At 38.8% G+C, this 25728-nt stretch overlaps 1 protein-coding gene across 8 annotated transcripts in view; it reads left to right on the top strand.

The window, feature by feature from the left end:
* Positions 1-11972: 11972 nt before the first annotated feature.
* Positions 11973-25728, top strand: part of LOC129763075 (phospholipase A1 3-like) — a 101222-nt gene continuing 87466 nt past the window's right edge. The window contains exons 1-2 of one of the 8 annotated variants that reach the window (XM_055761830.1): positions 19785-20078; positions 20977-21099. The gene's annotated coding sequence lies outside the window, so the exon portion shown is untranslated. Of the gene's footprint in view, positions 12276-19784; positions 20391-20927; positions 21100-25728 lie in introns of those variants that run through there. The other 7 variants (XM_055761825.1, XM_055761826.1, XM_055761828.1 and 4 more) reach the window with 7 other exon arrangements.

Raw genomic sequence — 25728 nt, 5'->3', positions numbered from 1 at the left:
TAACACAATATATTACGGGCATTTTATCCTAGCAAGTTGAAAAAATCCACTGGTTCAACCTTCGCAAATCCTCTGCCTCCCGGAAGGCTTCCGGAGATAATTTTGCCGAAGTTTAGCGGGAGATTGGAGGACTCACGTGTTTTTCGCGATTCGTTTGAATCGGCGGTAGGTTCTCGCGACGAGATCAACGCGGCCGAGAAGATGCACTATTTGAAGTGTCTAGTGCAGTGAAAAGCATCCTCGATCCTATAAGAATCAGCGAGCAGAGATACAAGGACGCTAGACGAACGTTGCGTCTGCAGTTCGAGAACAAACGACAGTTGAACATAAAGGACGAACACGAAATTATTGCGACACATTCAACAGGGCATAACTTTTTTACCATTGGGTAAAAATCAACCAAATTTTGCACACTTTCTCATTGATGTGTATTGTCTACATGCTGTCAAACTCGAAGTCGTGTTTTTCAATTTAACGAAAATGGAGTTGAACCAACGCGAGTCGAGAGAACAAATTCTTTCCAAACACCTGGAATTTCCTGACCTGTCGCACCGGCAGTTGGGAAAAAGGTTGAACATTCACCATTCAACCGTCTCTAGAGTGTTGAAGCGGTTCCAGGAGTGGTTGACGTTGGACCACGGCAAAGGAGCTGGAAGAAAACAGGGACCGGAAAACAAAAAGACGGAGGGAAAGGTGAAGCGGATGATTAAAGCAAATCGCAACGTCTCAAGCCGTGATTTGGCTAAAAAGATCGGCATGTCGCAGAGCTACGTCCAGAATGCAAAGAAGAGAGCTGGACTACATACATACAAGGTACAGAACTTCCCAAACCGCGATGAGCGGCAACAATCGACGGCTAAAACTCGGGAACGGAAGCTCTACGAGAAGATGCTGACAAAATATGGCTGCTGTGTCATGGACGACGAAACGTATATAAACGCCGATTTTAAGCAAATTCCGGGGTTGGAGTTTTTCACCGGCAAAAACAAGTTCGATGTGAACGACAAATTTAAGAAGAAGAAAATGTCGGAGTTCGCCTCCAAATATCTCGTTTGGCAGGCCATCTGCTCTTTGCGGACTGAGGAGTGAGCCTTTCGTGACAAAGGGCACAGTAAATGGCGAGATCTACAAATCTGAATGCCTCGAGAAGCGCCTTTTGCCGTTCTTGCAGTAGCACGACGAAGCTCCGCTATTTTGGCCAGATTTGGCATCATGCCACTATTCTAAAAGTGTCCTGGAGTGGTATGAGGCCAATTCTGTCCATTTTGTTCCAAAGGACATGAACCCGTCAAGCTGTCCGAAGCTGCGCCCGGTGGAGCAGTACTGGGCAATAATGAAGCGGGAACTTCGGAAGAGCAAGAAGACAGTCAAAGACGAGAAGGACATATTAAGAAAATGGAAAAAAAACTGTGAAACTGGTACCGGATGACACTGTAAAGACTTTGATGGAGGGCATCAAGCGAAAATGCGTTCAACTTTACACTCAAGGCTCCATCGATTAATATTTCTTTTGATTTTTGAAGTAAATATATGTATAAAACTACCCTAAAATTTTGGTTTGATTCTAAACATTATAAGAAAATTGGCATGACATTTTCGGTGTCGCAATAATTTCGTGTTCGCACCTTAAGCCACATCAGAGCTCTTTTTCAACACCCCAGCAATATGCAAACAGTCTGGATTTGGTGGACCGTTTTGAACAATAATTTCCTGGCTTGGGAGAACCAACCAATAGTTGGAGTTCTCTTTTGGTTTACCTGTTGCCCGCCTTGATCTGGATACGCTACGAGAATGGGAGAATCACTGCGCTAAACTCGACGCCGATAATATCGTCACTGTTCTGGGAGGTACTGCCTACGATGTCGACCATACCAACGAGGAGTCAACAGCAATACCTTCGTAAATTTCACGCTCACGCACGCTTCAGAATCACGCTCGAGTGTTGCAAGCCATCTCTCCCATCGTCTCCCAGTCTGATTTACGCTTCAAGCCACCTCGCCCTCAGCCCCCACCTTTCAAGCTCGCTTCGTTTCCAGTAGCCGCATAATTCGAACCTCCAGTTCAGCAGCAGCCAACATCATCCAGTGCGCCAAGTGCGGTCATGCGCACTACCTGTATCAGTGTCCCGAGTTCCGAAAGATGAACATCGCCCAACGATCGGAGCTCGTGCGGCAAAAAACAGGCATGCACTCGAATTCTAACTACGTAGGGCTCACCTTAATATAATGGATCACCCCTCGGGATGTCAAGAAAGAGAATGGGAGGGGAAGGCTAAAAATAGAGTGTGAAAACAGTAATCAGAGGAAACGGATGGAAGACTGGACAAGTATAATCGGAGGTCAATCCACTACAATTGCCGACGAGGATAAATTGTAGTGGAATTCAACCGAGAGGTTGGAGTGAATCCGAGAGAAATCTAACGAGGAGGTTAAAGTGAATCCAGCAGAGGGCTTGCAGTGAATTCAACCAGGAGATTAGAGTAGAATGAAGTAAGTAAATTTAACAAGGTGGTGGAAGGAGGTTCATATCCGAAAGTTGGTAAATACAATCGGATGGTTGGTTAATACAACCGAGAGTTAAAAAGAAGCAAGTAAAAACACAATAGAGAGTTTTTTGACGTAGGACTACGTCTAACCGGAAGATATAGGGGGTGAAATGGAAATCTAGGCACTGAACAAGTAGGAAAAAATGCAAGATTTGGAACGCTTATAACTCGAGCATTTCACAATAGATCGCAAGGGTTTTTGCATCAATTGATAGGAAATATATCTACGCATCTATCATAACGAATAACATTTCATTTTTCTTGAGATAAATAATTGAATAATTGTGAAATATCAAGCATTGTCCAAATGCACTATGTGCCCATTTTTGATTGGTCCATTTTGTGCTCCTCAAATCGTACCGACCAAAACGGTCAACCAGAGCAGCAGCGAAATACAATGAAGCACGTTTGGAAAGGCAAAAGAAAAAATATGAACGAAACATTGGTCGCAGTCTCACACATGCGTAATTCTCGAGCCAGCCAGTCAGCTTAAAAATCCCCGCTCCGCTGCCGTAGCGATCATTCTTTGTGTGGACACCGACTGGACAACATCGTTGCTGGACGAGCTGGATGGCTAGGGATCGAGTGCCTTTCTCAAGGCAATGGGGGCGGAGGTGTAATGAAGGAGTTAGAGTAGAGTTTTAAGGGCCTTTCTCAAGGCTAGAGACGAATGAACTAAAAAGTTTAAAGTCTCTATAATACAAAACCACCACCACCACCACCGTAACGATCATTCTCATCTGAACCGTCCACACATCGTTTCGCATGACATCACATCAACAAACCAACACAAGCAGCCATGGTTGGATATGGCAAAGGAGGAAAAGTGAAGGGAAAGGCAAAATCCCGCCCGAACCGTGTTAGTCTGGAGTTCCACGCAAGGGTAGCTAGGCCGAGCGCGTTAGTACCAGTGAATCAGTCCACCTAGCCGGCGTTATATAGTTTCGGCCGCCGAAGTGGAAAAGCTGCTCGCGACGATAAGAAAACCCGCATTCAGAACAGACCACATTCGGTTCGGTGGACATCAAGACAACACAACAGGCAGTTGCAGCGGGTGGCGAGTGGCAAACGCAATCGCAAAACGGCATCAGGTAGCAGAAGAAAAAAGTTTGTTCTTTATACAATCTGCTTTGGTGGCAAAACCAGAACAAGGCGGCATCGAGGGCGTTCGAAATGGTTTTTTTCAAAACCACGAGTACTAAGTTTTCTAAATTGGAACCATTCCAAAAAACACGGCGCTTATCAGGGCCATTAAACCTTTCAAAAAAGAGTTTACGAAATACAGTTTAATGCTTTCTAAAACAATATCCAAAATAATAATAAAACACAAATTGATTTTTTCATAATTTGTTTGCCAGGATATGATGAGTATGTGAATTTGACAGTTGTTCTGAGCTTATTGATGGTTGGGGACTTTCCCGATTATTCAATTTTCACCAATTCTTAAATTGCTTCTAGATTGAAAGTACAGTAATTTATATTTAGCTCGACATTGAGCTAATTGGATGGATCTGTAATGCGACATTTTTGTAAACATAGAGTTCGGGGTCCAAATTATGACCCCACATTGAAAGTCGACACTGTACCACTGTCATCGGAAATGTTCAATTACAGGTTTCAATTGCCTCAAATACGACACTGAGTGTTTCTCCGGCACGTCGCATAAAATGTAATTTACTGAACAACATGTCACAAGCTGGATGGGAAGAAATTTTCCAACTGTGAAAGCTGTGTGGCAAACGCAAAAGCTAAACAGGAAGGTTTAACCGAACAAGATGGGAATATCGAGTGATTAAACAGTAAACTAATCCATTTTTCAGGTAGATAGGTAGGTATTCACGTAGGAGAAGAAAATAAAACAATATATTTAAAATATATATTTAACAAAAGCTGTCCCCTTTGTATAGTCCTACGTCACTCCGGTTATGTCCCCGACATAACCCACCCGTCTTTTTTTAATATTTTTTTCTTAAAGAACAATGAACTATCTGTATTGTGATGCTAAAACATGTTTTGTACCTTTGATCAATCCCGAGATATAGCGGGTTTTGTGATTCTGGATTCTAAATGAATCAAGCTTTAATAAACAGTACGAAGGGGAACATCATGAGAAAGGCTGGCTTCGCTTTCTAATTGAATTTATTCATCAATTTTACTGACACAGCAACACAATAATGTATTATAGGCTACGTTTGTGAGTCCTTTATTAAGCTTCGATATAACGTACAATTCGATATAACGTACAATTTTGAAAGTGAAATGTACGTTATATCGAAGTTACCCTGTAGTAATTTTCAACTCATTTGGCTGGTTCGTCACTTTTACTTCCGGTTTTTTGGAAGAATGTCGGGAGTGAGAATTGAACTCGTGACCTTTAGCGTGAGAGGCATGGATGTTACCACTACGCCAGATCGCCTCCTACAACTAAGTGGTAGTTTATAGAGGACTCAATTGCACCATGGATTCAACAGGTATGAGACGTGAAAGGTAAGTAAGGTAAGTATGTTTTACATATTTTTTATTTCTTTTCAGGTGTTACTATTCGATGCGGCCGAGCAGGAATCGATGGTGTTCTTGGACCGAGGAAAGGAAGAAAAGGAGGCTGGTTCGATTGTACTCACGCACGATGCCCGTCAACGGAATCAACCTCATCGGTTCCAGAGACGGTGAGCGGGGGTCAAGCTCATCCAGTCCTCTCCGTACTTTCCCCTCAAAAACGTCCGGTTGACGTGTGGAGCAACGATCACAATGGGGCTCGTTGACCACTGGCACTTCCTAGAGCTGTGCGTTCTCCGTCGGACCAAGGCGAGGAGGGTTGAACGTCGCACGACAGTTGCGGTTCCCAGGAACGCGTCGTTTACCACCCTTATTTACTCTCGCACGGAACTCTTGAAAGACAAACTACTTCCAAAGTATCTATTCCGTTTTTAATATACACTGCGTTATCTATGACGGTCCGGTAGCTAAGAAGGATTCGATCTCCTTCTACTTTCCTTTACGACTTCCCTTTTCTCGTTCCAATGCTCCTTTTCCTTTCATCTCTCTTCTCATAGTTCTTCTAACTTTCCTTTTCCTCTTTTTTTCTCATTCTCTGGGCCGGAAATTCGCTGACCAGTTGACGAGATTTAGTACAGCTTTTGGTAGTTTTACAGATGTTTTTTTTTAAAAGCATGCTACATCTTACAGGTAGGTATGGATAATAAAAGGGTAATTATTTGTATATTTTTATTAAACTTACAGATTCAATTCTCATTCCATTCAAACAATTCTTGACTTTGTTTTGTTTGTTTCGGTTTCGCTAGCGAACCGTAACAGCTTCCACGACACGCGATAAACATACAGTGAGATCAATATACTCTAAACTTCTTCTACCCAAATTTTCAAGAGAAAATACCTAATGGGTAACTTTTTACAGCATTTTTTTTTCGTGATGCAATTTTATGTGGAAACCCTTTAGAAAATAAGATACACTAATATAAATTACTTGCCAGTTTTTACACATCACACACACCGCGCGATTCCAAGGACTAACAGGGAAACACGCATTGTTTACAATACACAAACCAACACAAAACACCGGGCAAATAAAAACACAACAGAAACAAAACAGTAGTCAAACAGAATCAAAATAGAACGGAATTAATTGGAAAAAAGATTTCGGAAATTGTTTGGAGGTGTTTCGCGTTTATTGAAAAGTGATTGAAGATGGTGCCGCAATCGATTTATTAGTACTGTGACAAGCAGTACTTGGCCACTGTTTATTACTGATTAGGGGGTCAAATCGGAAAAAAGTAACATGCTTATGAAGAAAAAAACTTCAACATTAATAACTCTTCTTGTCATGAACAGATTTTGCGAATTTGCATACCGTTTGGTTTAAAAATTTCTCCAACATTTGTTTCTGATGTTATACAGTGATAGACATTCGTTTAGCCGCACTTGAAAAAAAACTTGAAACGCTTACAAAACAACTAGGAATGTTTTTTTTTTATCGGGATACTTATTTGCTGAAGTGATAGTATATTAAAGTCACTTTTATTGAAAGGACGTGCGTCACAATCACACACACACACAAGGCGGCATCGGTGGATATAAACATCCAAACGTCGTTTTTCCCGTGACATACGTTTAGCCGCAGGACATAAAAATCGAGTTTTCGCATAATCACCAAGCCTTTATCTGTGTTTTTTGAAAAAAATACTTAGGAATGTTCAATTTAAAGTCTGCTTCATTTAATATTGGAACAAATTCTTTTGCTCATTGTGGCGCTCCTAGTGGACGGATTTGGAAACTTTTTTCACCCACGTGTCGGGAAATTCATTACCTTTCACCATGTATTTATGTCATAACACCAAACGATAGCATTTTGTAAACAACCGCCATGGAAGCCGAACGGAGAGATAAAATTGTGCACAGTTTTCTTGAAAATCCATTGTTGTTGGCATCTAAGCTAGCTAAACAGCTTAAAATGCCCAGAAATACCGTATGGCGTGTTATCAAGCAGTACAAGGAAACATTGACGACGGCTCGGAAGCCGCATTCGAAGCGTCGGAGTGGAACTGTCGACCGGAAACTGCGTGGGAAAGTCATCAAGGCCGTCAAGAGGAATCCCAATCTTTCAGACCGCGATTTGGCCAATAAGTTCCAGGCCGCTCACAGTACGGTGCGACGAATTCGTCTCCGGGAAGGAATAAGGTCATTCCGAGCCAGCAAACAGCCAAATCGGACGCTGAAGCAGAACAATGTGGCCAGAATCCGTGCTCGAAAGCTGTACGACCAAATGCTGACCAAGTTCGACGGATGTATTCTGATGGACGATGAGACCTACGTGAAGGCGGACTTTGGGCAAATCCCAGGTCAAAAATTTTATTTGGCGACGGCTCGGGGGGATGTACCTGCAAAATTTAAGTTCGTGTTTGCGGATAAATTCGCCCGCAAGTACATGATTTGGCAGGGGATATGCAGTTGTGGACAGAAAACCAAAGTCTTTCTCACTGACAAGACAATGACATCAGAAGTTTACAAAAAAGAGTGCCTACAGAAACGGATTCTGCCGTTTATTCGTGCCCACGACCGTCCAGTAATGTTTTGGCCGGACCTCGCAAGCTGCCATTACAGCAAAACGGTTATGGAATGGTACGCAACGAACGGGGTCAGCGTAATACCGAAGGACCTCAACCCCCCAAACTGCCCCCAGTTCCGGCCGATAGAGAAATACTGGGCAATCACGAAGCGGAGGCTTAAGGCAACTTAAGGGAAAACTTGTTAGGAACATGACTCAAATGAAGAACTGGTGGAATCAAATAGCCAAAACGGTGGACGAAAAGGGTGTGCGCCGCCTAATGTGCCGTATTACGGGAAAAGTACGAGATTTTCTTCGAAACAGCAATGAATAATCTTTTTAATTTTTTTTTATGAAAGAGTAAAGAAAATGCTACATTTGTATGAAAAACAAATTATGAATTCGTTAATAAATGACTGAACTACACGCAATTGTTTGTGTTCCAATATTAAATGAAGCAGACTTTACAAGATAAATATTAGATGTGCAACGTAAGTAGTTGGTCAGATTAGTGATTTACGTAGAATTTAAAGGAATGGCGAAAGGTAAAGGAAAGAGGGGCGGAAAATAATAAAGATATTCAGTGAACAAAAGTTTTCTAATCGCTCGATCGTAACAAAAATTGGTCTATCTGAGAAAGTGGTACGGAATTTCTTTAAATAATGCCAGAAATATGGGATATAATGACCACCAAATGGCAACACCAAAGTTACTTTGCATCTTAAAGGTCGAATAAGACACGAAGCAACCAGGAAACGATGTCCTGCTCATATATTTAGACAGAATCGGTTGTTCCAGTAACGAAGAGATTGCGCGCATCTTGAATTAGACACCAAACATCATGTAGAAGAAACCTCAAGGGAAGTCGAAACTGACCGCCACCCATGAGCAGAACCATCTCATTTTCGCCCGGCAATACATGGAATGGAAACTAGAATGGAGAAATGTTGTATTTTCCGGCGAAAAAAGTTCAATTTGGATGGTCCGGACTGTTACAGTTGCTATTGGTACAATTTTAGTCAACGGCATGTCGTGAGAAATCGTCAAAGAAATTTCCTCCGACTTGCACTGTGATCACGCGTATTCTAGAGCTTGCCACTCAGAATGCGTTCAAGGCGTGTTATTTGGCATAGAAATCTCAACTAAGTACTAATAAAAATGACGCAAGTAATACTACGTTGAGACGGCGAAGTTCCTCTAGGAACGTTAGTGCCATTGAAGAAGAAGATGTCGTGAGATCGAAGCGAAACTTTGGGGGCGGAAGTTTGACAGTGTGGGGATCCGTTTCCTATTACAGCAAGCTTCTCATTTGTTTCATTTTCACCCGAATGAACTCCGAAAAGTATCTTCAATTACTGGAGGACGTTTTGATTGGCCATATTGAGAATAACGCTACCGAGGATGTCGTTTTTTCAGCAGGATTATTCATAGATCCACGTTTCCAAGTAATCGAAGGCATGGTTTACGGAGAAAGACATTCCGCTTCTTGAATGACCTGCTGGCAGTCGATTGCAATCCCATAATGAACCTATGGAGAATCTTGGCCGAGATGGTCTATGCAAACGGATGACAATTTGACAAAATTTTCAGTCTCAAGGCAGTAATTCAGGAATGTTGGGCTATAATCAATATGGCAACACTTTAAAAGCTGTCTGACTCGATGCCAAATCAAAGTGATCCGAAATGGAGGTGGACATACTAAATATTAGCTACCGATTGGACTCGAAATTTGCTGCACAAATTTTCTTTTATTGAAATTTTAGGATGCGGTTAAACGAATGTCCACCCTGATTCTACATATTTCAATTACTTAGAAAACAAAAAGTGAATTTATACTTTTTTTTAGAATGAATTCGATGAAAATAAACACTAACCGTCTTTTATGAGCAAAACTGTACAAAGAATTGACTTATTTTCAAAAATATTGTGGAAAAATAGGGTGCGGCTAAACGAATGTCTACCACTGTATATCAGGAGTGGCCAAACTTTTGGGTATTACGGGCAACTAATTGTCCGACTGCTAGGCTGCGGCCTAATAACATTGACTGTATCAAAAAGTCTTTAGAAAATGAATGTAGTACTAGACTATAAAACAAAGTTTTAACTCACCTGTACTTCACAGACAGTGGGTGTCTGTGTAATTTTTCTATTGCCTACTTTTAGTCGTTCTGGTATTTATTTGAAGAAAAAAAAAAAGATTTAACCCTTTGCGGTCGTCTGTCTGCTCTCAGCCACCATAGCAAGGAATCATACTAAATACTTTATTCAATGATGTAATTGTTTACATTTTTTTTAAAGAAATTTTAATGCCTAGTGAACTTTTTCACGAATGTATAAGAAGTTTCTATAAATAATAGGTAACGGTACTCGGTATGAGAAACACTCCAGAAAATATTGTTTTCTTCTACATCATTCAGTTTCAATGGAGATTTTATTCAAACTTCCTAAAACAGAGTTATTGATTCTTGGCCTGTGAGACCGTATGGAGGGTTAATAAAAGAAAAAAAAACATAAATCATACTAACAAATATTCAATGTTAAATTGCTCTATAAAAAAAATATTATCGGTTACTAAATAATTGATAAGAAATACTTTATTTTCTGTAGAGAGTTATCAATCAATATAAGGAAACTGTCATTTAAGAACATACAAAACATTTTTTTCCATGAAAATACACCCAGCATGATTATTATATTCTTCAATTAAATAGAGGTTTAAGAATTATCTATCGGAAACATTGGCCCCTATTATGTAAATTTAATCGAACGGTCAGTTCGGTTCCTATAACTATCACACCCATCAAATTTTCGTATTTCGTAAATCGATAGAATATTATCGAATCGAGTTTTTTCTCGAACGTCATGTGATGCGAATTGCATATTTTGAAACGCTGCTGAAATCTTTCCCAAAGAAAAATATCAGGAATACAACAGGCAAACCGAACAGCTCGAAAAATTATGCCAACAGCTTTCACCCGACTGTACCTATAACAGCGAAATAGAGCTAACGAGCAAAATTCTGTATAACTAGAATTACATAATAGGGACAATATTTAATTTTACATTTAATTTTCTTATTTCTCATTCATCGATATTGTTCTATTCATGATTATATTTGTAAGAAAAAATCTGTACAATTGATTCACATTACTTATTATAGTTTTAAAACAAAAATAACAATACACTGAATTCTTTTTTTACGTGATAGATGCGTGCGCGCAAGAAAAAATCGCGTAATTTCGAGCAAATCGCGTAAAAAAAGTCGCGTAAAATAAAATTACGTAAAAAAAAATCGCGTAAAAAAAGAATCCAGTGTACTTCATTGAAACATTCGCAAACAAACACAGTACTTCATTAAAGCATTCGCAGTCTTCAAAGGCGAAGTTTTCTCCAAAAATTTAGTTTTAATCGATTTTCGAAACCTTATGTTGTTTGTATCCAGTATTTTCAATTGGTTATTTAAAAACTTATATATCGTATTAAATGCTTGGGGAAAACATTGTTGAAATTGTTTCTAGTGACAATATTTTGCTTTATTACAAGTTAAAGTTGAACGAACTTGATGTATTAAAATGAAATAACTAACAACCTGAAACAAAATATTGAAACGAAAGCTTTGATGAAGAGCTATCTACTCTTACAACTAATATGTTTTATTAGATAACATAAACACCTTTTAAAATGATCACGGCAAAAGGTGGAGCGATATTTATCCATTGCGTTTGGAGGTGCCACTCTCCTAGACCAGCTGTCGGACGACCGGTAAACCGCGGACTACCGTTTGGTCGTCTCTGCTATACATGATTGTTTATCAGTCCCTAAATAGTGGAAAAAGTGTAAATAACCTCATTTTACCATACAATTGGATGTGCTTCCCTGTGCTTATTGCGTCGATCCACGAACAATGAGTTCTATGATCTTATGGCCAGATCTATATCGACACCTGGAAGCAGTAGAGAATGACGTCGTACCACGATGCGAGTATCAAGATCAATCCGCGCTTATAGCTATTGAATGTATACAAATGCAGTCAGTAGATATGGAATTTCCGAAATGACTGAGAGTATGTATCGCATCTTCGCCTTGTACGTGACAAAGAAACAACTATCCAGCCCAAGATGCACAATTATATGCTATATGATACCACAACAGCCAAACCTAGAACAACAACCATTGCCCTATCCAAACCGGCTTGCATCGGAGTCCCAGTTCGATACCCTCGTGCTCGATACCGCCGTCATCTGTAAACCAACTTCACAATTGGTGACACAGAATCTGGTCGAGCAGGTTACCATCCAGAGTCCGTCAATTGGCCGTCGTTCAAAAAATGACCCCTTTTCGGCAGCGCGCTCACTTTGTCCATCCAATCCAGTCCGTAATTGAGCGTCCCGTCGCGTGTTCGGATTTGCCGCCCGCAGATAGCGATAGCGTGGATTTTAAGAGTTCTTCTCATCTTTGGAAGTTGGAAAACAAAAAAAAACAACATCAGTATTATTAATGGTTCCATTTGGCGGAAAGCGCGAAAAAAGTGAGTGTTTTTTTGTTGTTGTGGCAAATTTATAAACTTTAAAACAGTTAAGCGACTCAAGCGAATCCATGATTTAACCGGCTGAAAAATTGGTGTCACGCGCAAAGAGTGTCCGACTAAGAAGAAGATAGTAGAAACAGGTGAGAGTTGGGTCAAAACAAATGGAGAAAATCGGTGTGGACACCGGGAATCGGTGGTTAAAACAAAGAAATTACTGTTGATGTGAACGAAAAAAAATGGGATGCTTGAGTATGTGGGCTGTTTGAAAACAATTTATTCCTTTCCAAATTCTTTTTTGTGCCAATCAAATTACATACTTTCATGTAAAAAAAAATCATAAGAAAAGGTCAGGATATCAGGATATATCAGAATATATATTAGGATGGGGTTTGGGAGAAAACACTAATACATAATCTTAAGATAGTCATAAGCAGTGTTGATACATTCAAATATGTACCAGAGGGGTTAAAAATCTTTCTCATCGGTACTTTTTATTCCAAAAATCTGTACCATTGAAAATATCCGTTGTAGAGAAAAGTCTATTTTCTTACCATGAAAACAATACCCATTTATTTACTACAAATACTACATTTGTATTTGCAAGTCATTCGGGTGTTTGTTGATGCTTATACATAGTTTTTCTGAATCTAAATTGCATACCATCATTTATAAAAATTTTCGTGTTGCTGTCACGATGTTTAATTAAATGTTTTGATCTCAAAGAAGTAAGAACATTTCCCACGAGGGAAAAATCTGTACCAATCTGTACTTTTTGACGAAAATCTGTACTCTGTACCGTACAGAATCTGTACCAAAAATAACGAAAAAATCTGTACCTTTCCATAATTCTGTACGTGTGGTAATACCGGTCATAGGCATAAGCGGATGTAAACAGAGCTGCCAACCTTCCAGTTTTTCCTTGATACTGTTAGTTTTGTTTTAAAAACATGCCAGCAAAACAACCAAAGGCAAGAAATCTCCAGCTTTTTCAAATTTCTACAATTTTATCCAGGTTTTTTATTTTTTCGACACATGATGTGTTCAACGCCCCTAAATTATACTCTCTTGTCTCCATACTTGTCTACACTAGAATTTGTTTGCCATAGTATGGCTTTGTGTGTAATCTATGCATATAAACCCATTCCTGAGGGAATCGAACAACTGTAGAAGGGTATTTACTTCTATCTTTGCTATATAGCAGGATTATATAATTCGTTAAGAAACAGTAAGTTTGCCGCGATTCTAATGGTTGAAACCCTAGAAAATATTACAATCGTCAGCCACTCGATGAATTTCAATGGAAAGTGTTGTCAAACGTATATAGGAACGTTATGAACCGCCCCGTATTTATTTCGGGTTTTCAAGTGTATAAAAACAGCGTAAGTTCCATGACGAATTATTTATTTACTTTCTTGTCTTATGTTCCTAGCATGGTGAATCGGATGATTTATTTCAAAGTGAAAGTCCGAAACTGTTTACATTGCATTCGAGTATTTCAAGATTTTTAAAGACCCTTTTGAATAACTTTTTTCAAGGCAGACTATATGAAAAATATAACCAATCTGAACAACGTACAGTTGTATCAGGAATGTTATGTCAGTTTGGACAATGTTTATGTAGGTGCCGCGACTGAAATGTTGATCATTGAATATTTGTCCATGTGTAAAATTCCAAACAACGCCGTAGCTTGATTGAAGACCGATTCGATAATTTTTTACATTGCACTCTGCAAACAAATTCTAAAACTTTGATCATCAACATGACGATCATTGATCCAACTAATGTCATAGAATGGAAGCACATGACAATTGTTCCCCCTCCACGAAGTCTTCCGGATGTTTGCGATCGAAATTATATTAAGGATATCGATAATGCATTTAGGGAGATCCAAAACCTGAATTTTACTGATATCGATAGAATTGGAATATTCTTAGGCCTAAACAGCTACTGTGTTATACATAAAAAAAAAAACAAATGTTTATCGATGGATAGGAATCTTAAGCCTAAATAATATACAACAATAGTTATCTTAACATAAAAATGTATACGACTAAATTCGGCTCTGTGAACTACGTCTTTCATTAAGGGTGTCAAATCAGAAAACAGGTCACGTTTTTATGAAATAAAGCACTGTCCATTTGAGTGCTTTCCCGAACAGAGCTATCAATAACGAGCAACTTATCGACGACCAACGGAGGGAAAATCGTAGGATTTGAAGTCTCCGTGAACAAAAGAAAAGTAGAAGAATGAAGGGGAATACTTGCCTAGAGTATAAACAGTGGATCTCGCTGAGGCAAACTTTTATTCGGCATCGGACTGTTGAGTAATCCAGTTCACTTTGCTTTCGCTGCGCTTCGATCTAATATTGGACCCCACCAGTGGTAATCCAACTTGGAAATCGTCGTTTGATTTTTTTGTTCGTTTTTCGCGTTATTCGTATCGTGTGTTCTTCTTTCCGCGTCATAAATTGGACGCTTCGCGTAGTGTGCGATGAGCAAGAAGAAGAGGAAGGCAGGCTCGAGCCCTGCAAAAAACGAACGCATTGCCAGGGGCAATAAAATTTCGAGGTAAGCGTCATCTAATGATGCACGCGATGTTGGTGCAGTGAAAAGCGCTCGCACTGAGCCGAGCCTTCGCGAGTGTGACACCGCATCGAATAACAGCGAAGAATGCGATTTCGGCGCGTCGGTCGAAAATGTAAACGCCATTACCCAGGCAGCAACTAAAATCAAGCTGCCCCCGCTGATTGTGAAGGTGATGACTCTTGACAAACTCATCAGCGAATTCGCATCGATGGGTGTTACAGCAGAGTACAAGCTGTGTGGCATAATTCAGTCTTTTCCAAGCAGTTAACATTGTTTATTTTCCGTCTTCATAAGGGCTTCGTTGGTGCCTTTGAGAATGCATCAATGCATTAAACTGACGTTATGGCGAAGCAGACGTTAAGGTTGTGCACCAAAAAATTATTTGGGAATACCAAGCATCTAGAATGTCTTACTGGAATGTTATAAGTTATTTGGGTTCGCGTGCCAGTCGCAAAACTGCCTTCAACTAGGATTGTATTTGCGCTAATATTGATCATAAGCATTGCTACTGTTTTCGAGGTTGTTATTAACAAAAAGAGTTTATTTCTCTTGTTTAGTCACCAAGAAAGTAAATGTTTTGGAATTTTGTATGTGATTAGGTTTTGCTTGCCAGTAGCAAAACTTCCTCCACTAAGGGTGACAGCTGCGCTTCTCTCGAGCATGAGAAAGTAATGCAACTCTTTTTGAGGCCAGTAATATTAACAGAAGCGTTTCTTTTGAGAATGGCGCAAAATGATGAGAAATGTTTATATTGCTAGTAGTTTCAAGCCACCAATGTATGGCTCTGTATGCATGCTACGGCAAGCGCTTGTTTGGCGCTTGGTTTACGCTTAGTTTGTACGAACGATATTTAGAGGTGCGATTTCTTTGAGGCAATACTAAATAACATGTAGCATGATATTTGATACTTGCAAGTGTCGTCATCGTGTTGTTTACATGCGGTGCCAAAGATATATTGATGTAGTTATGAGATATGGAATAATGGTGCTGGTGCAACATGTATATAATCGACTGTAGCCGAGTCTATGTCAATTTCGAAAAAGGCCACCGGAATAGCCTTCGAGGTAAATTTTCAATGCATTGACATGAAATAAATTGCGGCATACGATTGTTTTGCGAGGGCAAGAATGAATCATCAATCAATTATCGTCAACTGATTCTACAATGAAAAAATCATTTCAGAGATTATTCTATTAAGCAGTTGTTTCTAAAATTTCACAGCATTATAGAATAATATCCGAAGGTATAAACAAGCGACTTATATAAAATAACAGCGTAGTTCTACGTCAACAATGCGGTCGTATCTTGGACACAACCTCCTATAATTTTTTTATGTTCAAATTACCTGCATAATTTTCGGAACATATCATAACCCATGTTCATTTCTGAATGATCTCTAGGCCTTAAAGAGGAATACGGAAAGGAAAGAAGATGGCATGTCAATTGTGCCTACACTAACAGATTTCATTTTGCTTCGTATTTTAGTTATTTTTTCATGTTGTTTTGAATTAATCTTATTTATCACCAGGAGATTCGACAGAACTCATAATCTGATTTGTCGGATTTTTTTCTTCTTCTTTCGGGTAAACATTCCATTCGGGTAAATGTTACATTTTGGTAAATTTTGCATTCGGGTATTTGTTACATTCGGGTAAATGTTACGTTCAGGTATTTGTTGCATTCGGGTAAATGTCCAATCGGGTATGTGTTGCACTCGGATGAATGTTATTCGGGTATGTGTCACATTCGGATAGATGTGTTACATTCGGGTAAACGTGTTTCGGGTGAATGGGACACAACCGGATCCCATTCCTTGAGAACGACAGTGACGGCATTGACCTTGTTTTGATTGTTTGCCAAACCAGGAATTTTCTCGGGAGTCTCGACCTGTTTTATTTTAAGCCATGATGTAAACAAGTGAATTGATCGTAGTTCCAAATACTTAGTGTAAGAACACACTAGGCTGGTCTCCCGTGCGTATTTTGCTATGACAAACCGCCACTGGGGCTCGATAATGTTATGTGAATGAGGTAAAACACACCAAGCGGGTTGGCTGTTGCACAGTTCCAAATTCGCTGCGGTGGCTGGATGGAGACGATGAGCCGCCACGATTTTATGAGAATATTAGTGCATATTCGCGTTGCTCAGTAATTAATGCGCTTAGAAATGTATTATCAAATGAGACAACACCCAAACCACTCTGGGATCTGCAGAATCTCGAATATCACCAAAAAGCAAAAAAATGCAGAATTTTAGACGTTTGTGATCAACTTCTCTCTACCTCTCGCTCAGGCAAACATTCCCTCTTCCGTTTCCAACCGTTCTGTTTTCAGTTCCCCTCTAATCGACTTACTGTCCAAACAGTTGTACCTTGTGCCATAGATTCTGTCTTGAATCCATCTATAATAATATAATGATGAAAAACCGTAGAATGTATATTACATCAATCTCCCGCTGCGACTTGTCATTGCTAAAACCGCGGGAACCGTCTGGTGTGTTTCCACGCTTACTGTGGTTTTATACACTTTCATCGTAATTCAATTGAAATCTGAACGTTTTTACTAATAAAATAAAAAAGGCATTTTTTGTTTGTATGGATTCTTTTTACATAGGACAATGTCTTTGACTTCTATATAGGGAGGTAACTCTACGAAAAATGTAACGATTCATTAAGAGTTTTCAAACGCATATTACTCCAATTTTTTTTTTGCGACATATGTTGTGTTGTGATACTATTAGACAGGAAATTTATCCAGCAATTTTTTGCTTGAAACAGAAAAAAAATATATTTAAAAGAAACTAAACAATTTGACGATTGAAATGGGTATGTTCTTTCGATTGCACTAACCACTCGCTTTCCTCCCTGACGCAACGAGTAATTTTTATTTGCCTACATTCGGGCGTTAGTTCACAATGTTATTAGATGCGTATTATGAGTTATTCTCCATTTGCCGGTAAGAGGCATTGATCAGTTGATGTATTGTATGCGACGAACTTCGTCCCGCCCAAAATTTTTTTGATTTGAATACTTTCAAACATACACGTTTTCTTACTAAGTGAACGTTCGTGAGTTCAATCACTGAATTCTTCATTGATTGATTACCCTTTGACCCTTTACAATTTCCTTTTACTATAAATTGTCTAGTACTTCTACAAAAATTCGTCCTTATAATATAAAATTATTTTCAGACACAATTCTCGTTCAAGATTCTTCAAGTATTTGAAAATAACATGTTTCTCCATTGCATGGAATACATGTTCATACAGAGAATATCACAAAATAAAGACAGCTCAAATCGGACCATTCCTTTCTCGGGTTTAGGGCACACTAACACATTTGGCCTTCCATTTTTGTTTATATAGATAGAAGATATAGGAATGCGTTATTCCGTCTGAAAATCCTTTTCCTCTTTCGAACAAAAATCAATTTCGTTAGCGCCAACATCAATTGGACTAACAACGCTTAGCTAATTGTAGAACATACGGGGAATTCAATTTTCCGAATTTTCCGATTTTTCTCTCCGTTATATTGATCTACAGGAAGAGACAAATACAAAAAAATAAAGAAGGCTAAAATCGGACCATCCCTTCTTCGGGTTTTCCGTTTACCAACAGATTTTGCCTTACATTTTTATTTATATAGATATTTTTGTAGTCACAGATTTCTTTTGACTTAGGCTTATATTTATGCAGATCTTAACTATTTAGACTAGTGTTTAATAATGATAAATTAAGACTCCTTGTCTTCTTCTGCATAATTCAATAAACAGAAGAAAGGGTAGTAATGGCTTTAATGGTATTTTTGTTTACATTTTTGAACAGAATGTGGTTCCAGCTTCTACCACGTTATCTCATCTGACCCGTTTGAAGGATACAAGTATCATATACAAGTTCATATGTGTCAAGAGGGAAAAAATACAAATTTTGAACAATAAAAAACTCAATTCAAAACCAATTACTACACTCAAGCACAGTCCTATGTCAAGATCCCGTCCGTGCCTCTAGGCCTAGACCCATCAACTTTTCATGTTCAACATAATTCTCGTGTTCAGCATCAAAGAACAAAACCAGACGAGAATAACACTGTCAGTTTTAACGCAATTATATGAATTTAGCTGCGTAACTGGTGCTGCGCAGAGGAAGAATCTGAATTGATTGGCTTTGGTGTTTGAAGCAGGAGAAGGAAAACCCATATTCGTATGGATACGCATAGAATATGGTCTTAACATCCCGATTGAAATAATATTATCATCCCATGTTCTAGATACAAAAAACTGGTCAGAAAACTTTTTAGTGGTTCTCGAAGCAAACAAATTTTCTCTTCTATCCCAACCCACTAAATTACCATCCAATTTCAAGCTTTGCTATCTGCATCGAATCAACTTTTCGAAAGGTTACTGGCACTTCACGTTTCGTACGTACGTACGTATGTAAACACGAACAAAGATTTTCCAATCCAGCTTTTGCTTCCTCATGCTTACCTTGAAGTTGCGTCGAATTTAATTATATTTCATGTTTATTGGGCTCGTGGCATCTCGAAGCGACACAAACATGCGCGCGAAGTGTTCCGTTTTATCGCAGCAATCGATCAGTTTTCTATCGGTTTGAATGGGACACACTTAAGTGCATCTTAAGGTCCCCGGTTTGCTCGAACTGATGTTTACTTACTTTTTTCGTGTCCGAAAACGACGGCCAGCCGATCAGCCTCCGGCTTAAGTGTCCAAAACGAAGGGCTTCTCTTAATCAGTTTGGGAGGAAAAAGAGTGAACGAAAAAGATGCTTCATTGGTTAAAAGGCCAAGATAACAAAAACGAAGAAAGTGATATTTGTGTCGACGCTGTGTCATGAGATCTCGCCATTTCTCTTGCCAAAAATTAGACACTGTCCCATGGCTTAGTAGAACCTTGCAAGCGTGGTCATAACCAGATTTAAGCTGAATGATTTGTGTCATCAAACGGTCTCAGTCCCATACATCAAAGTGAGAGTATGACACACTGTTGCGGGAAAGGCGGGGATCGCGCGTGTTTGTTTGCGATCTCCTTCTTGAACTTGCGCGAGGTCGGCTTGTGGCAGTTGCAGTTCAACGCGCACCGTGAAACGTCCAAGTTCAAGGTGAATTCCATTGATCTGAAGAGACGGGACGGCATTATCGGTAGTTCTGATGCGACAAGTGCGATGAAACTTGAAATGAAAACAAAAAAAGAGAAAAAAGCAATAGCATTCGATCGATTTACTATCGATATGATAAATCAGCACTTTCGGTCGTCTATACGGAAGCATAGTGTGGAAATCGTTGATCGCAACTAGTTTTCGGCGAGTATTTATCGGTTGTGATGAGTAATTTTTTATGATTACCAGGTACGGTCTCAAGTGTGATAATTGAGCAAACGGTTATGGAAAGGAGAGTTTACTTATTTTTGGGTGCTTAGAACGTCGTGGTCCGTTGGCGTGTCAAGTTCTTTGAATGTTGCGATGGTTTTCTCGGAGTGTCGCAATCGATTGAATAAATCTGGAAAGTAGTGACCCATTTCCGACCCATGAAAATCGCGCGCGCGAGAAATTTGTTTGAATACATATTCGACAGCTGTTCGAACGAAGTGATAATACATTCAGCACAATACCGGCTCGTGAAGGTGTGTCATTTGAATGAAAGATGAAAGTGATAGTCTGGTGAGAAATGCATATATTATCGTAGAAACGTCCCCTTCTTACGGTGATGTTTGAAATGAAATGGAAAACGCGTGGTGTTGACTTTCGTTGTGAAGCTGGGAAGATAGGAAGCCGCGACCAGTGGGCTATTACCATATTGGAATAATAAATATTGAAAGAAAGGGCAGTCAAACAGAAGCGGTTGCATTTGAGGAATCGATTCGTTTTGTTACGGGTTCAGTGTTTATTAATTTATTCGTTCCGGTTTCATAATATGGTTTCCGTGGGGATTCCGACCATTATACCATTTAGTTTATAGTGTTTTGAATTAATTTGTGATTTGATTTCAAGTTCGCTTGGAAACAAATAATTTTATTCATTTTGTACGGTTTGACATTTTGCTGCGAATTTCACTCATTGGTGAATAATTTAACTATGTGATTCAATTAGATTTTTCGGAAAGTGTTTTAGTGGTTTATTTTATTGTTTCTCTTATCCCCAAACCGAGCTATTTGAAATTGTTATTTATAAAGAAAGTTATAATAATTGTGTTCCTAGTTCTGTTCATACTATTTTTAACTGTTTATGTGTCTTGTATGTGAACAAGGTTCGTTTGTAGTCAAATGATTGCTTGGTTATTAATCATTAGAACGTTATAAACAATGTTATCTAGATTGTGATATGAAGGGACACGAGAAAGGACTTTACACACACACACACACACAAAAATGTAGGTATCAACATTTATGTTTCCAATGTTCAACGAAATGATTGAATTATTTTAACGTCGTATCTGATTTGTTGTTGCTATTATCAAGAGCTAGGACCCATAAAACATTGGGCCGAAACTTAATGAAATGACACACATGTCATTTCTCCACGAAATTCCTTCTATCGGATTCCTAATTATGATTTGCTTTATTTATTACATTATTTTTTCATCTATTCTAGTTTTTTGAGTATTTTTGAATGGAGTGTAATCTATTACATTTTTTCAACTGATTTTTCAATTTTTCATTATATTCATCCAAAATTTCTACAACTCAGGCTCATTTTCAACATTTTTACAAAACGACGTGGCTTCGGTGAATTGCCGGGATTTCCCTTTTTTGCAGAGGTTTTATTCGTTTTCTTCCAAAACGTATCAAGCGTAGTGACAGGATGCACGTTTAGCCCGAAACAGAGTTGAACCGTTGTGAATTATTCTGAAGGAACTTCTTTGTTTATATTAATTCGAAGTGCGCAAATTGCATTAATTGCAGTACTGCAACTCATCTTGATAATCACCTAAAATGTGATTCGTTTCATGGAAAATAGGTTCCGAGTGCTCCTATTTTCTTCCGACATTCGATAGAACGATGTTTTCATGCTTTTGGCAATACATCATCATATTACCATATCAACATTTCAATAACATAACAATATAACAACATAACAACATAACAACATAACAACATAACAACATAACAACATAACAACATAACAACATAACAACATAACAACATAACAACATAACAACATAACAACATAACAACATAACAACATAACAACATAACAACATAACAACATAACAACATAACAACATAACAACATAACAACATAACAACATAACAACATAACAACATAACAACATAACAACATAACAACATAACAACATAACAACATAACAACATAACAACATAACAACATAACAACATAACAACATAACAACATAACAACATAACAACATAACAACATAACAACATAACAACATAACAACATAACAACATAACAACATAACAACATAACAACATAACAACATAACAACATAACAACATAACAACATAACAACATAACATAACAACATAACAACATAACAACATAACAACATAACAACATTTTTTGACGTAGGACTACGTCTAACCGGAAGATATAGGGGGTGAAATGGAAATCTAGGCACTGAACAAGTAGGAAAAAATGCAAGATTTGGAACGCTTATAACTCGAGCATTTCTCAATAGATCGCAAAGGTTTTTGCATCAATTGATAGGAAATATATCTACGCATCTATCATAACGAATAATATTTCATTTTTCTTGAGATAAATAATTGAATAATTGTGAAATATCAAGCATTGTCAAAATGCACTATGTGCCCATTTTTGATTGGTCCATTATGTGCTCCTCAAATCGTACCGACCAAAACGGGCAACCAGAGCAGCAGCGAAATAGAATGAAGCACGATTGGAAAGGAAAAAGAAAAAAAATGAACGAAACATTGGTCGCAGTCTCACACATGCGTAATTCTCGAGCCAGCCAGTCAGCTTAAAAATCCCCGCTCCGCTGCCGTAACGATCATTCTCATTCAAACCGTACACCACATCGGTTCGCATCACAACACATCAACAAACCAACCCAAGCAGCCATGTCTGGACATGGTAAAGGAGGAAAAGTGAAGGGAAAGGCAAAATCCCGCTCGAACCGTGTTGATCTAGAGTTCCCCGCAAGTGTAGCTAGGCCGAGCGCGTTAGTACCAGTGCACCAGTCCACCTAGCCGGCGTTATATAGTTTCGGCAGCCGAAGTGATCGAGTTAGCTGGTAAAGCTGCTCGCGACGATAAGAAAACCCGCATTCGGAACAGAACACATTCGGTTCGATGGACATCAAGACAACAGGCAGTTGCAGCGAGTGGCGAGTGGCAAACGCAATCGCAAAACGGCATCAGGTAGCAGAAGAAAATAGTTTGTTCTTTATACAAACTGCTTTGGTGGCAAATCTAGAACAAGGCGGCATCGAGGGCGTTCGGAATGGTTTTTTTCAAAACCACGAGTATTAAGTTTTCTAAATTGGAACCATTCCAATAAAACAAGGCGCTATTTAGGGCCATTCAACCTTCCAAAAAAGAGTTTAGGAAATACAGTTCAATGCTTTCTAAAACATATCCAAAATAATAATAAAACACAAATTGATTTTTTCATAATTTGTTTGCCAGGATATGATGAGTATGTGAATTTGGCAGTTGTTCTGAGCTTATTGATTTTCACCAATTCTTAAATTGCTTCTAGATTGAAAGTACAGTAATTTACACTTATCTCGACATTTAGCTAATTGGACGGATCTGTAATGCGACATATTTAGTTGGACATTTTTGTAAACATAGAGTTCGGGGTCCAAATTATGACCCCACATTGAAAGTTGACACTGTATCACTGTCATCGCAAATGTTCAATTACAGGTTAAAATTACCTCCAATCCGATACTGAGTGGTGGTAATGCGACGTGCCATTGAATGTAATTTACTGTAAAATATGTCACAAACTGGATGGGAAGAAATTTTCCAACTGTGAAAGCTGTGGCGAGTGGCAAATGCAATCGCTAAAGAAAAAGGTTTAGCCGAACAAGATGGGGATATCGAGTGATAACAAAACAATAAACTCTTTAGATTGAAGATAATTTTGTGATCCTGAAAAGGACCCTTTTTAGCCTGCATGTGAATCCAACGAGCGAACAAATCGTAATGAATGTATTTTTTTGCCATCGCTCCCTTTTAACGCTCATTCGTTCGTCTCGTTGGACTCGCCCCTCTGGCTGAGTCTGCCGATTTGTCTCTATCCTGTGAGTGTGTACCGCTAGAGTATAAAACACGCGGACCCCAAAAAAATATCTTATTTTCTTTCAAACCGTAAACCCGTGTGGTTGTACGTCATCGGCATCGTGGACGTAACAAAGGAGGACAAGTTAAGGGAAAGGCAAAGTCTCACTCGGACCGTGCAGGTCTCCAGTTCCCTGTTGGTCGCATTCACTGATTGCTCCGCAAGGGTAACTAGGGCGAACGGATTGGTGCCGGAGCACCAGTATACCTAACAGCGATTACAGAGTTTCGGCCGTCGGAGTGCTCGAGTTGGCTTGCAAAGCTGCTCACGCGAATCAGAAAACCCGCATCAAGAACAGAGCAGCTTAGTTTCAGTGAGTGGCAAAGTGTTTCTCCGGCACGTCGCATTAAATGTAATTTACTGAACAACATGTCACAAGCTGGATGGGAAGAAATTTTCCAACTGTGAAAGCTGTGGCGAGTGGCAAACGCAATAGCTAAACAGGAAGGTTTAACCGAACAAGATGGGAATATCGAGTGATAACAAAAACACAACACCAAAGGTTCTTTTCAGAACCATCAACATATTCATAAAGAGTAAACAGTAAACTAATCCATTTTTCAGGTAGATAGGTAGGTATTCACGTAGGCGAAGAAAATAAAACAATATATTTAAAATATATATTTAACAAAAGCTGTCCCCTTTGTATAGTCCTACGTCACTCCGGTTATGTCCCCGACATTACCCACCCATCTTTTTTTTTTTATTAGGCTCATTAGCATTTTAACTGTAACAGAGCCGGATTTTAATCGTGTACATGTACATATGTTTATATTTCTATAAATTGTAAATTTCACAGTAGTTAGTAGTAGCCATTTAGGCGTTAAGTTTTCTGTTTCATTACATTATGGTAAATTACACAGTAGTAGCCATTTAGGCGTAAGGGTATTCTTTCTGTTCTTCCATTGTTCAGCAGACCGGACAGCAGAGACAGTTGATATTGATCATTGTTGGGTTATTTATAGAACAGCAGTCCGATGTGTCTTGCAGTGTCTTGTAGTGTTTGAAAAACGAATTAGTTTATTTTGATTATATTTTGAAATGAAAAGGAAAATCGAAAAAAATGTTTTCGATGCCAAATGACTTAAAAATACTATGTTTCAGAAAGTCGATTTTCGGCCAAAATTGTTTTTTCGGCGTTTTACATGGTCGGTGCTTTAAATTCGATGATGATTTTTTTCCATACATCCCTTGCCACCCTGATGTACACTCAACCAAAAAATTAGTGGAACAGAGTGCGGAGTTAATTTTTTTAGCAGAGCTTGTGGGCATGTTCGGACTTATTTGTGTAATCATGATGATGTTTTGAATTATATTGGTCCTAACCTTTCTCTTTCTCGAATCATATACATCAAATATCATCAGCGTCAACCAACGAAAGATACATTTACATAGTAAATTAACTCTCGAATCAGAACTAATCTATATCTATACAAATAAAAATAATTTGGTGCCCTCACGTCAGGTTCATATGCTAAACAAATTATGAAAACCATTCGGAAAGTTGGTAAATTGGAAAGTCATTTTATAGCAAGTTTTGTATATCTACATAAATAAGAATGATTTGGTGATCGTTCGGCAACAAAGCAACGGATTCAACAGTCAGTATCAGGATTGATGTATCTTAGTCAGCATCAGGTTATATGTCAAAAAAGAAATCATATACCGCGAATATTGATCGCGTACATCAGAATCAGAAGAAAGTGATAGATTAACTTCTCCAATCCTG

The sequence above is a fragment of the Toxorhynchites rutilus genome, chromosome 1 (assembly GCF_029784135.1).
Source record: "Toxorhynchites rutilus septentrionalis strain SRP chromosome 1, ASM2978413v1, whole genome shotgun sequence".
Taxonomy (NCBI): domain Eukaryota; kingdom Metazoa; phylum Arthropoda; class Insecta; order Diptera; family Culicidae; genus Toxorhynchites; species Toxorhynchites rutilus.
The sequence above is the reverse complement of the archived record's forward strand: the minus strand, read 5'-3'. Positions and strand labels throughout refer to the sequence as shown.